This window comes from Populus trichocarpa, chromosome 3, assembly GCF_000002775.5.
Source record: "Populus trichocarpa isolate Nisqually-1 chromosome 3, P.trichocarpa_v4.1, whole genome shotgun sequence".
Classification (NCBI taxonomy): domain Eukaryota; kingdom Viridiplantae; phylum Streptophyta; class Magnoliopsida; order Malpighiales; family Salicaceae; genus Populus; species Populus trichocarpa.
In genome coordinates, this window is record NC_037287.2 from 6,080,718 (window position 1) to 6,097,117 (window position 16,400).

Genomic DNA, 16,400 nt, shown 5'->3' on the forward strand with positions numbered 1-16,400 from the left:
GGGCGATCCAACGGTCGGATCTAAAGTTATAGCCTTTGAAACCGTTACTCTGGTTCAGTACGACCAGACCTCCGCCTCATCGCGTAGCGATTCCTCATCAACTCCAAAGAAAATAGCATCCAAAAACTCTTATAAAAATTTGAAAGCGATCAAAGGGTCGGATCAAAAGTTATGGTCCTTCCGAACAGTTACTCTAGTGTGGCACGACCAAACCTCCGCCTCACTGAGTAGGGATTCCATATTTGCTCCAAAGAAAACGGCCTCCGGAAACTCCTGTAAAAATTTGATGGCGATTTAATGTTCGGATCAAAAGTTATGGCCCTTCTAAACCGTTACTCTTGTCTGGCGTTACCAGACCTCGACCTCAGTAAGTAGCGATTCCACATCTAATCCAAGGAAAACAGCCTCCGAAAACTCCTGTAAAAATTTAAGGTTGATCCAACTGTTGGATCAAAATTTATGGCCTTTTTGAACCGTTACTCTAGTCCGGAATGACCAGACCTCAGCCTCACCAAGTAGCGATTCCATAACTAATCCAAGGAAAACAGCCTTCGGAAACTCCTGTAAAAATTTGAGGGCGATCCAACGGTCGGATCAAAAGTTATGGCCCTTTTAAATTGTTATTCTGGTTTAGCGCGACTAGACTTCGACCTCAACGAGTAGCAATTCCATACCTCCTCTTAGGAAAACGGCCTTTGGAAACTTCTATAAAAATTTGAGGGCAATCCAACAGTCGGATACAAAGTTATGTCCCTTTGAGACCGTTACTCTCGTTTGGCACGGCTAATCCTCTGCCTCATCGAGTAGCGATTCCATATCCACTCAAACAAAAACAGCCTCCGCAAACTCTTTTAAAAGTTGGAGTGCGATCCAACGGTCAGATCAAAACTTATGGCTCTTTCTAATGGTTATTCTCATATGGCGTGACCAGACCTCGGCCTCACCGAGTAGCGATTCCATAATTAATCCAAGGAAAACAGCCTCCATAAACTCCTGTAAAACTTCGAGGACGATCCAACAGTTGGATCAAAAGTTATGGCCCTTTTGAACTGTTACTCTAGTCTGGCGCGACCAGACCTCGGCCTCCCTGAATAGCAATTGCATACCAACTCCAAGGAAAACAGCCTCCGGAAACTGATGCGATCCAACCATCAAAGGATCCATTAGAGGTTCCAGTTGGTCCAGTTACTAGGCTTTGGGCTAAGAAGTTTAAAGAAGCTTTCAATGGACTTCTTCAAGATACATGCACTAAGGTGGACTTCAAGATGATTTGTAATAATAAAGAGCAAGCCTAGATTCGGATAGTTTAACCTTTAGTTACTCTTTTGGTCATATCGGGAGCTACAAATCGAATTTTGATGTGATTATAGTTGGGCTGGAAACTAGACTTCCATACATTTCCAACGGTATATGGCACGCCTTCTAATTCATTAAGACGAGAGAGAACCATCCGTTTTAATTTGGGCTTTGCTGCTGCCAGACAAAATGCGGAAACAACGAAATTGTCTTTTTTAATTAGTTGGGCTATCAAACTTTATTTATTTTGAGAGGAGATATTTTGTTTGGGTTTAAGACTTGTTTATTTTAATTAGTTTGGGCTAGTTTTAGCTTGGATTGATTATTATTTAAATTGGGCTTATGTGAGACCCATTAGGAAAACTAGGGTTTTGGTTTGGAGTTTAAATACTCTTTAGGAATAATTTCATATCAGACTTTTAATGATAATTTCAGCATTGTAGCCGACTTTTTGGTTGTTCAATCTTGGTTCTTGATTAAACTTTTAACTCTTCAAAGAACTGACCATTATTTGTTGTGAATTTATACTTTCTTTGCTCGTCTCCAGGTGTAGGCGTTATGATCGAGTTGGTTTATAGTCTTGTTGCCTTGGAACAAGTCTTTCATTGTGATAAGCTCATTCAAATCTCAACAACCTTAGATTAGATTGATCTTGGGGTCGCGAATTCCATTAAATTCCGCTAGGGTTCGCATCAATTACTCTGGTCTGGCGTGACAAGACTTCCGCCTCACCGAGTAGCAATTCCAGATCTACTCCAAGCAAAACGGACTCCAGAAACTCCAGTAAAAATTTGATTGCGATCCATCGATCGGATCAAAAGTTATGGCCCTTTTGAACCGTTATTCTCATCTGGCGTGACCACACCTCCACCTCACCAAGTATCAACTCCACATCCACTCCAAGGAAAACGGCCACTGGAAACTCCTGTAAAATTTTGAGGGTGATCCAACGGTCGGATCAAAAGTTATAGCCTTTTCGCACCATTACTCTTATTTGGTGCGACCAGACCTCCACCTCACCGAGTAGCCATTCCACATCTACTAAATGGAAAACAGCCTCCGGAAACTCTAGTCAAAATTTGACTGTCATCTAATTGTCAGATTAAAAGTTATGGCCCTTTTGAATGGTTACTCTAGTCTGGTGCAACCAGACCTCGGCCTCATTGAATAGCGATTCTAGATCTACTCCAAAGAAAACGGCCTCCGGAAACTCCTGTAAAAGTTTGAGCTCGATAGCAATTCTAGATCTACTCCAAGGAAAACGGACTCCAAAAACTCCAGTAAAAATTTGAGCGCGATTAAATGGTCGGATAAAAAATTATGGCCCTTTTGAACTGTTTTCCTCCTCTGGTGTGACCAGACCTCCGCCTCACCGAGTATCAATTCCACATTTACTCCAAGGAAAATAGCCTCCAGAAACTCCTGTAAAAATTTAAGTGTGATCCAACGGTCGGATCAAAAGTTATGGCTCTTTTGAACCGTTACTCTAGACCAGCCTCGGGTGTCTTATCTACCAATACCCCTCCACTTGCCGCATCAATGATACTGCGGTCAGTAGGCATCATTCCTTCATAGAAATATTTAATGAGCAGCTAATTGAGTATCAGATGATGAGGGCATTGAATGCACAGTTGCTCAAATCTTTCCCAATACTCGGAGAGTGTCTCTCCATGAGATTGTTAAATCCCACATATTTCTTTCCTTACGTTGGCAACTCGAGAGGCTGGAAAATACTTTTCAAGAAAAATCTTCTTCATGCCATTCCACGTTCCAATGGAACCTGGGAGAATAGAGAAAAACCACATATTTGCCGCCCTTTTTAAAGAGAAAGGGAAAGCTTTCAACTTAACCTGTTCTTCGTCAACTCCATTTGGTTTCATGCCAACACAAACCATATGGAACTCCTTGAGATGAGTATAAGGATCTTCTCCAACAAGTCCATTGAATATTGACAGTAAGTGTATAAAACCAAACTTGAGCTCAAAATTGACATTATTGTCAATGTTTATGCACAATGGTTGCTTTTCCACGTTGGGAGCAACATGCTCCTTGAGTGTTTGTTGTTGTGCAACAACCATGGTGTTGACACAAGCTTCCTTTCATAACCTGCGTAAAGTGTTTTCTATTTCGAGATATACCTGCACTTGACTTTGGTCAGTAGAACGGGTTATAGGCATAAATAGTCAAGAAAACTCAAAAGAAATCGGTCACACAAGAGATTGAAAATAATGTAAATTGAATGAAAATCCTATGCTAGAACACAAAAACTGCCTAAAAACCCTAGAAAACAATGGAATTTGGCCACTAGTCTTGTTCAGAACATCGTTTCTCTTTAGGAAACAAAAGGTCAGAACCTAATTCCACCAAAAAATCAGTTTTGAATAGTACAGGTACCGTACTGTATAGTACCGCAACACTGTTTTCTGTTTTTTTAACAAAATAAATAACAATCACAAAAAATAAACAATCACAACACAAGAATCAACTAAAATTACTTCCCCAGCAACGGCGCCTAAATTTGTTGCGATGTCGCAGTCGCACAATTAATTACCCTAGCTTAAAACACAACACATAAGATATATAGCAAGTAAGGGGTCGATCCCATGAGGAAGGTTCAAGTTAGATTTCTATGCTAGTTGATATGCAATTTGGGGGGGGGGGGGTTGGACGTTATGTAGGCTAAAGCAAAAGAAAACAGAAAACTATAAAGCAAAATTAAATAAAATCAGAAAATTATCAAGAGAAAAACCTTGGTCGTAAGTAAACATCCACCTAAAAAATCAGAACTGATCATAGAAACGAAACGTCAATTTATACTCTGAATATCTATCTTTTCTTATATTGATTAGTTAACAGTCCGCTGTATAACTAATCCTAACCATCAAACAACCAGAATGTCTGCACTAGTAATTTAATTTAATGGCAGCCTTAAGAACTAGATGAGTTGATTAATCTAGAATATAATTGTCCGCAATCCATGTTTGATTTGATCAATCGAATGCTCTCCCTAAGATTACTAATCTAGATCCACCACAATTATTAATCTCAGTTGCTTCACAAGTTTATATACCACAACTCCGGTTTTGATAGCAAACTTAGCAATATATTGTTCACAATAATAACTTAGAGTCCGTTCTAGCAATTAAAATAAACAATCATAGGAAATAAGCATAAGAGAAATCTTTGGGTGCTGGTCAATCCCGAATGGCCTTAACCTGCTCCTCATCCATCTCGATACCCTGTACAGTTAGAACATAGCCAAGAAACACAATTCTCTCCATGCAAAAGGTACACTTTTTAAGATTAGCATACAATTTCTCATTATGCAACACATTAAGTACATTACACAAATTATCAAGATGCTTAGTTAAGTTCTTGCTATAGATCAGAATGCATCAAAATACACAACCACAAACTTACCTATGAATACACGCAACACATGATTCATTATACACATAAATGTACTAGGTGCATTTGTAAGTCCAAACAACATTACTAACCATTCATACAAGTCATGATTCATCTTAAATGTTGTTTTCCACTCATCACCTTATTTTATCCTAATCTGATGGTACCCACTTTTCAATTTTAGAGAAAATACAAGATCCATGTAACTCATCTAACATGTCATTAAGCCTAGGAATGGGGATGACTATACTTTACTGTTATGTTCTTGATGGCTGGACAATCAACACAAATCCTCCATGTTCCATCCTTCTTAGGCACAAGTAGCACGGGTACAACACACGGACTCATACTCTCCTGAATGTACCCCTTTTCCATCATCTAATCAACTTGCCTTTGAAGCTCCTTCATCTCCTTGGGATTCTATAAGCTGGTCGGTTAGGAATTGAAGCTTCGGGTACGAAATCAATCTGATGCTTTATCCCCCTCAATGGTGGTAATCCACTAGGAATATCTTCAGGGAACAAATCATCAAACTCCTACAACAAAGCAATAGCAACACTAGGCATAATATGATCAAGATCATTAGTATTAAAGTAAGCCTCTTTGTACACAAGTAAAATCATTGGCTTGTTAGTGAAAAATACAAATTTGACCTCACCCTCTAGCATAAAAATTGTGTTGTTTCTTTAGTTTTTCCACACAATTCTCATCACCCTTCCTGACTTTCTTCACTCCTCTTATCTTACCTCCACTCTCGGCTAGATTTAGGTGTTTTTGAGTAGTGGCCGAATGGTGTGATTTGTTTGGAGTGTTGGCCGAATATTTGTTTGTGTTTGGATGGGTGGCCGAATGGGTTGTAGTGGTGTTTTGGGTTCTGGCCGAATCTGATGGTCTTCTCTCCCCTTGTTCCTCACCTTGATTTTCTCTCCCCATAACCTCATGCTCACTTTTTAGCTTTATTTGATCATCATACACCAGTTTGGGTGTAAGAGGTATAAGAGTGATGGTTTTACCATCTTTTACAATGGTATACATATTTTTAACCCCATCATGAATTGTCTTCCTATCATATTGTCATAGTCTCCCCAACAAGATGTGACTTGCTTGCATTCATACCATATCGCACAGAACTCCATCAACATACTTCCCAATCGCAAATGGAACCACAACCTGTTTAGTCACTTTTACTTCACCACTATCATTCAGTCATTGCAATTTATATGGATTAGCATGCTTAACAGTACACAAATTTAGTTTACAAACATTAACACAACTTTCATTATATATAATTAAACTACACACCTTGGTTTGTACATAGCAACTTTGAAGAAATTGTTTGAAAGGTTGAGGAAATATCAATTGAAGTTGAACCCTGCAAAATGCACATTTGGAGTGAAAATTGAGAAAATTATTCGGGTTTGTGATAAGTAATAATGGCATCAAAGTAGAGCCTGGTAAAGGTCATACAAGCTATGCTAGCTCCTAAGATTGAAAAAGAAGTTCGATGCTTTTTGGGGTGCTTAAACTATATTGCTTGATTCATTTCATAACTTACAGCCACTTGTGAACCACTCTTCTAACTATTTCAAAAGAAGAATCCCGAGGTGTGGGATCATCACTGCTAGGAAGCCTTTGACAAGATTAAACAATATTTGCAAAAGCCACCACTATTGGTACCACCCGTGTCTAGAAAGCCTCTCATTTTGTATTTAACAGTGACTGACCAGCAACGATAATGCTAACCAACTAGCAACTAAAGCTAAAGATTCTATTGAGGATAGGAAGAAGAAGGGATCAGAGGGTTCTTGATATGCATCGTGATTCTAACATGGAAGGGGCTGATTCTAATGTATATGGACATTCATATGGTCTAATGACTAGAGCTCGGGCAAAACAACTACATAGTGCCTTAACAAGTCAAATTAGCACGACTGAAGCTTCAATGAGTTTGAGGGCTTGCAAACTGAATGTAAATGGTTCAAATATGTTTGTTTATCTACAAATAAGGCTTGGTTCATGATTTGAGAGTTTTGATGAGTTTGGGTTTTATGTTAGCCTATGGACCAATTTTGTCCTGAAATTTGCTATTGTTTAATGCATGGAAAAATAAAGCCTATTCTACATGGTCTTCAAGTTCAGAATGTCATCTTTCCACATTGTCCAACCATGTATGCATTGGAGTTTTGTAAAAATAGTTATGGCTGTTTTTAGTTTTGTGTGTCGTTTATGTCTTCTATAAGTAAAAAACGTGTGCTATTTATTATTTATCTAGTTTTTTGAACAAAGTCATTTATTTGGGTCTCCATTATGTTATTTTGGTATTTTCTAGACTTGAAGGGCTGTTCCAAGTATATAATGATGTTCCAAGTCATTTATTTGTCTAGTATTGGGACTTTTTGGCAATAATATTAAACTTTTCAACTTCTCATTCAAAGATTTTTCTTCCTTATTCTTCCATTTTTGGTTGAAGAACGAATCAAACTTACCACTATAAATCACAAAGAGTGTGGCATCTTTATCCTAGATTGGTCTTTGTGGCATCCACATCGACTTATCAAAGTATCATTCTAGTCTATCCCCCATCCTGTTTACCTTAAATTCACTATAAACCAGCCTAAACACCAAAAGAAAGACAACACAACTAGACCCATCCTTCATCAATTTTCGTTAGAATTCATTGTTGCTAATTTTTGAATCATTCGCGACACCTTAGTTCTAATAAGAACAAGAAGAAGAAGAAGAAGTCAGGCTCCTTGCGAGGGGGCAATTCGAGGTAATCTTGTGTCCATTGTTGGTTTTGCCATCCTATTATTTTGTTTACTATGTTTATCGGATGTTGGAATATTAGAAGTTTGATTGACCCCTTAAAACATTCAGCTTTTCGTTGTATTGTACAAAAGCATTTGGTAGCTCCATTTGGCTTACTTGAAACCCGGGTTAGAGAGGTGAATAAGGATAGAGCTTGTGCACTTCTTTTTCAGAATTGGTCTTACTTGTTTAATTATGATCAATCTAATGGTGGTCATATTTGGGTATGTTAGGATCTTAATGCGTTGAAGGTTGATCTTTTGGGTAGTTCGGAACAGATTATTCATGTCAGTGTTACTATGGTGGGATCAAACATTTCATTCAATGCTTTCTTTGTCTATGGAGATAATTGTTCGTCTACACACCTTGGTTTGTACATAGCAACGCGTACGAAAGACGTTCTCCCTTTGTTGACTAGTTTCATCTTCCTTGACCTGAACCTGAAGTGTTCGCCTTATAACCAAGGACTCCTCAACCAGTAATGCTAACTCATCCCCATCACTATCCTCCAATGGTGGCATGCCTTCACAATCATATCTGTCACTTTCAGATTTGATATCACCATTATCTCTAATCATCATGATTCTCTTGTTTGGACACTCCAAAGCATAATGTCCATGTCCCTGACACCTGAAACATTTAACATCACAAGTATGTTTAGGTTGAGTTTTAGATTTACCTTCGGCACCAGTAGGGACATCAACTTTATCCTATAGTGGTTCGGCTTTGGAAGGAACAAAGGACCTCAGCCGGACAGTACCATCTCTCCTTAGATTTGGCTTCCAAGATGATGAAGAACCCGAATTAAATGCTGGTCGAACATGTCCCTTACTAAGTTGTCTCTCCACCTTCGTAGCCATGTAAACCATGTCCCCACATAGTGTTGTAGCCCAACCACATTGGTAATGTCCTGATTCAACCCATTAAGAAATCTAGCCATAGGGGCTTCTCTATCCTCAACAACATTGGCCTGAACCATTGCTATCTCCATCTCTTTGTGATATTCATCTACTAACTTATAACCTTGATTCAGACCTTGTAGCTTCATATATAAGTCTTTGTAATAGTGGTTTGGCACCGTCTCCTCATTAAGACTTTCATCTCCCCCCAAGTCTGAATGGGTCGCCCCCAATTCCTCCTCCTCCTGATTACAATCTGATTCCAGCAAATCAATGCATACTCCGTAAACTTAATGACCACCAATTTCACCCTTTTTTGTTCAGAATAGCTATGGCAATAAAAAAAATTCAATCTACCTTTTTCTCCCACTTCAAATAAGCCTCGCAATCGTATTTACCTTGGAAGTTAGGAATTTTCAGTTTAATAGAGTCCAAATCCACGTCCACATCTTCATAATTCCCCATGCCATGAAAATTCACATTCCTCCTAACCCTATTCGGTCCAAACCTGATTCTATGGCCAGTAGATGTAAAATGATGTGGACCAGCCCATAAACATCAGCAAGGACCCGTTACATGTTCCAAATGGTCCAATAACTCGGTCCAAGTCAAAGACATTGAAAGAGGCATTGAATGCATTGGTTTTAAAGGTTTCGACCAAGTCAGATTTGAAGGGTCCATTGGAGTATCAAGAGGAGGCCCTAGTACATCTTATCCATTTGCAAGAGGGGCCCAATCCAACCTTATTTGGGCCATGAGGTGAGGACAACAAAGGAAACAAAAGAATCCTACTACAACTTGGAAACAACATGGGTGGCTACCTTTTTCTTTTGTTTCTAGGATTAATAGGATGCATGGAAGGCTATATATAAACCTTGAATCAATTCTGTAATATTTTATTTATTTCGCTTCTTCTCATGGCAGAACATGGATTTAATATTATGGGCTTTATTTTTATTTTTATTAGTTACAACCCAAGGCTTGTTTGGGCTTAATTAATACTTTGTTTTTAAGTTAGGATCCAAGGCTTGTTTGGATCAAGATATGGATTTTTAGTTTAGAGTTTTTGGGTCAGTTTTGTATGTGGGTCAGTTCAGCCCACAAGGGTAGATTCATTAGGGTTAATTTTTAAGAACTATTTAAACACATGTAACTAAAATTTTGGCAGCCATTGATGAATATTACTTCTGCATTTTTCAGTTTTAACGTGTGAGTGTGATTCTTGCATTCTTCGGTTCTTGAAAAAACTAAATCTTACTTATCGAAGATTAACTAGATTCGTGGCGTTATTCTACTTTATTCCAATAATGTTGGTGCCTTGGGGCAGGTTTCCATTATGTCACACTCCTACCAGACCTTTTTCAGCTTTTCGAGATCAGATCTCAATCTTGATTATGAGTTGTGTGACCATGTGATCACGAAGTTCACATCAGAGCTAGGCTTCGAAACAAGGTCATATCCTTCTGTTATTTTTGTTTTTTTAGTGTTCCTTTAAGTTTTTCAGTATTTGCGTCATTCATCTTCTTGTTCTTTGTGTCTACATCATCTAAGCAAAACAAAAATGTTATATTTCATCTTGTTGTTGTCTCTAATCATATCAGTGACATATAAAAAGAGAGAGATAAACAAATTAGATGAAATTTGAAGAATGATTCAATTCTGCCACAGAAACACAACTCTTAGTGAACCATATGCAAAGTATATTAAATTTGGGCTTATTTTGATATCGTTTGCTTGAGGTTTTAATTCGAGATTCAATTCTGCCGCGGAAAAACAACTCTTAGTGAACTATAGGAAAACCACCTCAGAATCCATTGAAACTCCATATTTTGTCTACTAGGTGTGAGGTCACACCAAATATTAAATTTGGACTTATTTTGATATCGTTTGCTTTAGGTTTTAATTCGAGGTTCAATTTTCCGGTAGAAACACAACTCTTAGTGAACCATAGGAAAACCACTTCAGAATCCATTGAAACTCCATATTCTGTCTACTAGGTGTGAGATCGCACCACCTCCAGATATTTGATATCTTTCTCTTTGAATGAGATCTCAATTCCAGCGGTCTTAGGTGATTTATCATTATTAAATTTGAGCTTATTTTGATATCGTTTGCTTGAGGTTCAATTCTATCGCAAACTGGTCATACAAAGGGTTTGTGTACCTAAACATAAGAGAACGACCTATAAATATAGATTTGTTGTTTGTTTGGTATCAAAATACTAAATATTGAAATTGAGGTCATTTCGAGATCGTTTGGTTTGGATTTCAATTTTGTTACGTAAAAATTGCGTAACAAGTCAGATTTGCGTCAAGTTCCAAAACGTGATCCTTACTGTTCGTTTTTGTCCAAATCTTACAATTATGTTTTCCCTATTATTCACTTCTGTTTTATTTGTATGAATTTGCATTGCTACTTGTGAAATCGTAATTGTAGTTTCATTTTGCTTTATTTTTAGTATATTTATTGATTCTTGAGTCTGAACATTATAATTGGATTGCACTGCGAGGGCTACTGACTTTGATTTGTTGATTTCAGTTCCTAAAGAACCAAAGGTAAGCAAGTTGTGAGGTAAAAGACATAGTGAGCATATTAGAGTGAAAATCCTTGATTGTTGTGTGAAACACAAGTGTGAGGATATATTTTGTGCTACTAACCAAATCCTACAGATTCAAACAATGTCTGAAAACAACGAATCAATGACACAAAATGCTAACATCGCTTTCCAATTGCAAGCCATAGGCCAGCAACTCGAGCTCTTGTCTAGGACGTACAAGGATCTAGAAGATGAGGTGAATTCGATAAAGCAACAGAATAGCGGGGCTGATCGCCGAAGAAATCAGGTTCGTAGGGCTGTACTGAATGTCATATATGATTTTGACGAGTTTGTTGACGAAAACGCATATGCAGGTGAAGATGACTATGATTTTACATCAGTTGGCCATGGAGCCTGGACTGAATAGGGCTAGGAGGAATGTGAATTTCCATGGCATGGAGAATTATAAAGATATGGACGGGGAGTTGGACTCCATTAAATTGAAAATTCCTAACTTCCAAGGTCAAGACTTGGAGGGAGATGTAAGTCTTGATGAGGAGACGATTTGTGCCAAACCAAGAAGTGAGGAATCCTCTTTTTGACTCTGACTCTCCCACTCCAGTCATTGCTTTTCTTTCTGTTACTTCGAAAGTAGCTGCTTCAGCTTCAGCCACTCGAATTTTCGATATTCCTTTTATTTCTCATCAAACGAATGGCATCTTCTTCTAGAAATCCTAGCTATTCTAAGCATGATAGTAGGGAATCTCATTGCTTCATATATACTCAAACAAGCATGAAACGTATGCTTGCATATTAGTCCATAGGTCAAATTGGATATGTAATTATTGGAATAATTGTTGGAGACTATTACAGAAACTTATATATGAAGCTACAAGGTCTGAATCATGGTTATAAATCAGTATATGAATATCACAAAGAGATGGAGATAGCAATGGTTGGGGCCAATGTTGTTGAGGATAGAGAAGCCACCATGGCTAGATTTTTTAATGGGTTGAATCGGGACATTGCCAATGTTGTTGAGTTACAACACTATGTGGAGCTAGAAGACATGGTTCACATGGCTAGGAAGGTGGAGAGACAACTTAGGAAGGGGCATGTTCGGCTAGCATTTAATTCGGGTTCTTCATCATCTTGGAAGCCAAAATCTAAGGAGAGATGGTACTGTCCGGCTGAGGTCCTTTGTTCCTTCCAAAGCCGAACCACTATAGGATAAAGTTGATGTCCCTACTGGTGCCGAAGGTAAATCTAAAACTCAACCTAAACATACTTGTGATGTTAAATGTTTCAGGTGTCAGGGACATGGACATTATGCTTTGGAGTGTCCAAACAAGAGAATCATGATGATTAGAGATAATGGTGATATCGAATCTGAAAGTGACAGATATGATTGTGAAGGCATGCCACCATTGGAGGATAGTGATGGGGATGAGTTAGCATTACTGGTTGAGGAGTCCTTGGTTATAAGGCGAACACTTCAGGTTCAGGTCAAGGAAGATGAAACTAGTCAACAAAGGGAGAACATGTTCTCTTTCGTACGCGTTGCTATGTACAAACCAAGGTGTGTAGACGAACAATTATCTCCATAGACAAAGAAAGCATTGAATGAAATGTTTGATCCCACCATAGTAACACTGACATGAATAATCTGTTCCGAACTACCCAAAAGATCAACCTTCAACGCATTAAGATCCTAACATACCCAAATATGACCACCATTAGATTGATCATAATTAAACAAGTAAGACCAATTCTGAAAAAGAAGTGCACAACCTCTATCCTTATTCACCTCTCTAACCCGGGTTTCAAGTAAGCCAAATGGAGCTACCAAATGCTTTTGTACAATACAACAAAAAGCTGAATGTTTTAAGGGGTCAATCAAACTTCTAATATTCCAACATCCGATAAACATAGTAAACAAAATAATAGGATGGCAAAACCAACAATGGACACAAGATTACCTCGAATTGCCCCCTCGCAAGGAGCCTGACTTCTTCTTCTTCTTCTTGTTCTTATTAGAACTAAGGTGTCGCGAATGATTCAAAAATTAGCAACAATGAATTCTAACGAAAATTGATGAAGTATGGGTCTGGTTGTGTTGCCTTTCTTTTGGTGTTTAGGCTGGTTTATAGTGAATTTAAGGCAAACAAGATGGTACTGTCCAACCGAGGTCCTTTGTTCCTTCCAAAGCCGAACCACTATAGGCTAAAGTTGATGTCCCTACTGGTGCCAAAGGTAAATCTAAAACTCAACCTAAACATACTTGTGATGTTAAATGTTTTAGGTGTCGGGGACATGGACATTATGCTTTGGAGTGTCCAAACAAAAGAATTATGATGATTAGAGATAATGGTGATATCGAATCTGAAAGTGATAAATCTGATTGTGAAAGCATGCCACCAGGAGGATAGTGATGGGTATGAGTTAGCATTATCGGTTGAGGAGTCCTTGGTTATAAGGCAAATACTTCAGGTTCAGGTCAAGAAAGATGAACCTAATCAACAAGGGGAGAACATCTTCCATATGCGTTGCTCTGTACAAACCAAGGTGTATTGATGCGAACCTCGTGATCACGTGGTCACGCAACCCACAATCAAGATTGAGATCTGATCCCGGAAAGCCGAAATAGGTCTGATAGGAGTGTGACACAATGAAAACCTGCCCCAAGGCACCAACACTATTGGATTGAGTAGAATGACGCCACGAAGCCAGTTAATCTTCCATAAGTCAGATTCAGTTCGTTCAAGAACTCAAGAATGCAAGAATCACTCTCACATGTTAAAACTGAAAAATTCAGAAGTAATTATCATCAAAGCTGCCAAAATTTTGGCTTACATGAGTTTAAATAGTTCTTGAAAAATTAACCCTAATAGACCTTATGTGGACTTATATGAGGTCCACTCAAAACTGACCCAAAACCCTAAACTGAAAAGCCCATAACTTAATCCAAACAATCATTGGATCCTAACTGAAAACAAAGTATTAATTAAGCCCAAACATGAAAGAAAATAATAAAAATAATTAAATTATCATTAAATACCACCAGCTCTTCTTTCCTTGTGTAGCTAGGATTAATAAGGAATCCTTATAAGAAAAGGATTCTGAAACATTAATGAATCCTTGCCACTTAGAGATTATATTGCAGCTCATTAAAGATCCTTGTAGAACTAGGAAATTCCCAAAACAAGCTCCCACATCCTTGTAAGAAAAGGATCTTTGCCAAATAGGAAGTCCACAAGTCAAAAGGAAGTAAATAACAGAATTCATATATCCTATTCAGACCTATATTGCAAGTCCTTTCCGAATGTGGATTCTCCTGAAAATATACCCTAACATAGACAAACACCTCTAGAATCTTCTGGTAAAGTTTCAGCTCGATCCAACGGTTGGATTTGAAGTTATACTCAATAGCGTAAAACTGAACGATATAACATTTTACGCCAAAATACGAATCTGACCTTGCTTGGTTCGTATCACAAGGCTGAACCGTATCATTCCCTCCCTCTTTAAGTTGATTCACCCTCGAATCTTGAATAGGATCAGTAGCGACTTTATTAGCCTCTTGTTTAAGCCTTCGGAATTCCCTTATTGCTAACACCTTTCTCCTACAACACTGTATGGAAGTAGTGACTGCTAAGAATTTCAAATAAGCATGCCGTACTAACCACTTGCGTACATGCTTTTGAATGATAACAACAACGACTCTCCTTCATCTTTCATTTTTTTGGCGCTGTACCTCCTTTTCCCATGAAGCTTGAAGATCATAGAATAATCTTCTACACTTATCAACTTCTTCTTTGAAAACCCCAAAACCATGGCTTCGTTTTTCACATCCTTGAGCTAGAATCCTCCTTCATTCCCTCTCCCTTGCTGAATACATGACACAAGTAGGAAAAATAGAAGAAGACGAAGACACAACAAGAATAGAGTTTACGACAGGAAGAACATTGATTTAGACTTGAAATTACAAATCTGACTTTTTTTTCGGACCAGAACTGATAAAAAACAAACAAATATGAAATTGATGAGAATGACTCAAACAACAGCCAAATATCCCAAATATGATGATAAAATACTGGAAGGAACAAAATCAACAGAAACAAAACAAGTTTTGAAAGACAACGCAAAACAAACCCATTACAGCCCGATTCTGGAACCTAAAGAAACGCAATCCAAATGACCTCAAATTTAATATTTAGTATTAGGATACCAAGAAAACAACAAATCTCAGTTTATAGGTCGTTCTATTATGTCTAGGTACCCAAACCCCTTGTATGATCAGTTTGCGGCAAAATTGAACCTCCAATTAAAACCTCATGCAAACGATATCAAAATAAGACCAAGTTTTATATATGTTGCGATCTCACCCTCAATAGACATCATATGGATTTTCAATTGATTCTGAGGTGATTTGCTTATGGTTCACTGAGAATAGTGTTTCTGCGGCAAAATTGAACCTCGAATTAAAACCTCAAGCAAACGATATCAAAATAAGCCCTAATTTTACATACGATGCGATCTCAGCCCTAATAAACAGAATATGAAGTTTAAATGCATTCTAAGGTGGTTTTCTTATGGTTCACAAAGAGTAGTGTTTTTTTTTTTTTTTTTTTTTTTTTTTTTTTGGTAAGTTGACGTATGTATTAAAAGAAGAAGATACAAACATTATAAGGGGCATACCCCAGATTTACAATGAGAACAGAAACATAAAACAACAGATGGCTACATGCTAGCCATCGACCGTAAAACTGAAACCTCTGTGTTTCTACGGCAGAATTGAAACTCGAATTAAAACCTCAAGCAAACAATATTAGAATAATTGTAAATTTGACATATGATGCGATCTCACCCCCAATAGACTGAATATGAATTTTCAACTGATTCCGAGGTGGTTTGCTTATGGTTCACCAAGAGTTGTGTTTCCACGACAAAAATTGAATAATCCTTCAAATTTCAACTAGTCCCTCTTTCTCTCTTTCTTTTGTTTTTTCTTTTTAATATACTGATATGATTAGAGACAGTAACAAGATGAAATATAACCTTTTTTTTTGCTTAGATGACGCAGACACGAAGAACAAGAAGATGGACGCAAACACTGAAAAACTTAAAGGAACACTAAAAAAAACAAAAATAACAGAAGGATATGACCTTGTTTCGGAGCCTAACTCTGATACCAACTGATGCGAACCTCGTGATCACGTGGTCATGCAACCCACAATCAAGATTGAGATCTGATCCCGAAAAGCCGAAATAGATCTGATAGGAGTGTGACACAATGGAAACTTGCCCCAAGACACCAACACTATTGGATTGAGTAGAATGAGGCCACGAAGCCAATTAATCTTCCATAAGTCAGATTCAGTTCGTTTAAGAACTCAAGAATACAAGAATCACTCTCACACGTTAAAACTGAAAAATTCAGAAGTAATTATCAT

General features: G+C 37.9%; 1 non-coding gene across 1 annotated transcript; it reads left to right on the plus strand.

The window, feature by feature from the left end:
- The first annotated feature begins 2,898 nt into the window (after positions 1–2,898).
- On the plus strand, positions 2,899–3,005 carry LOC112325440 (small nucleolar RNA R71). Its single transcript, XR_002979474.1, has one exon. It is a non-coding gene; the product is annotated as a small nucleolar RNA R71 (small nucleolar RNA).
- Positions 3,006–16,400: the final 13,395 nt, after the last annotated feature.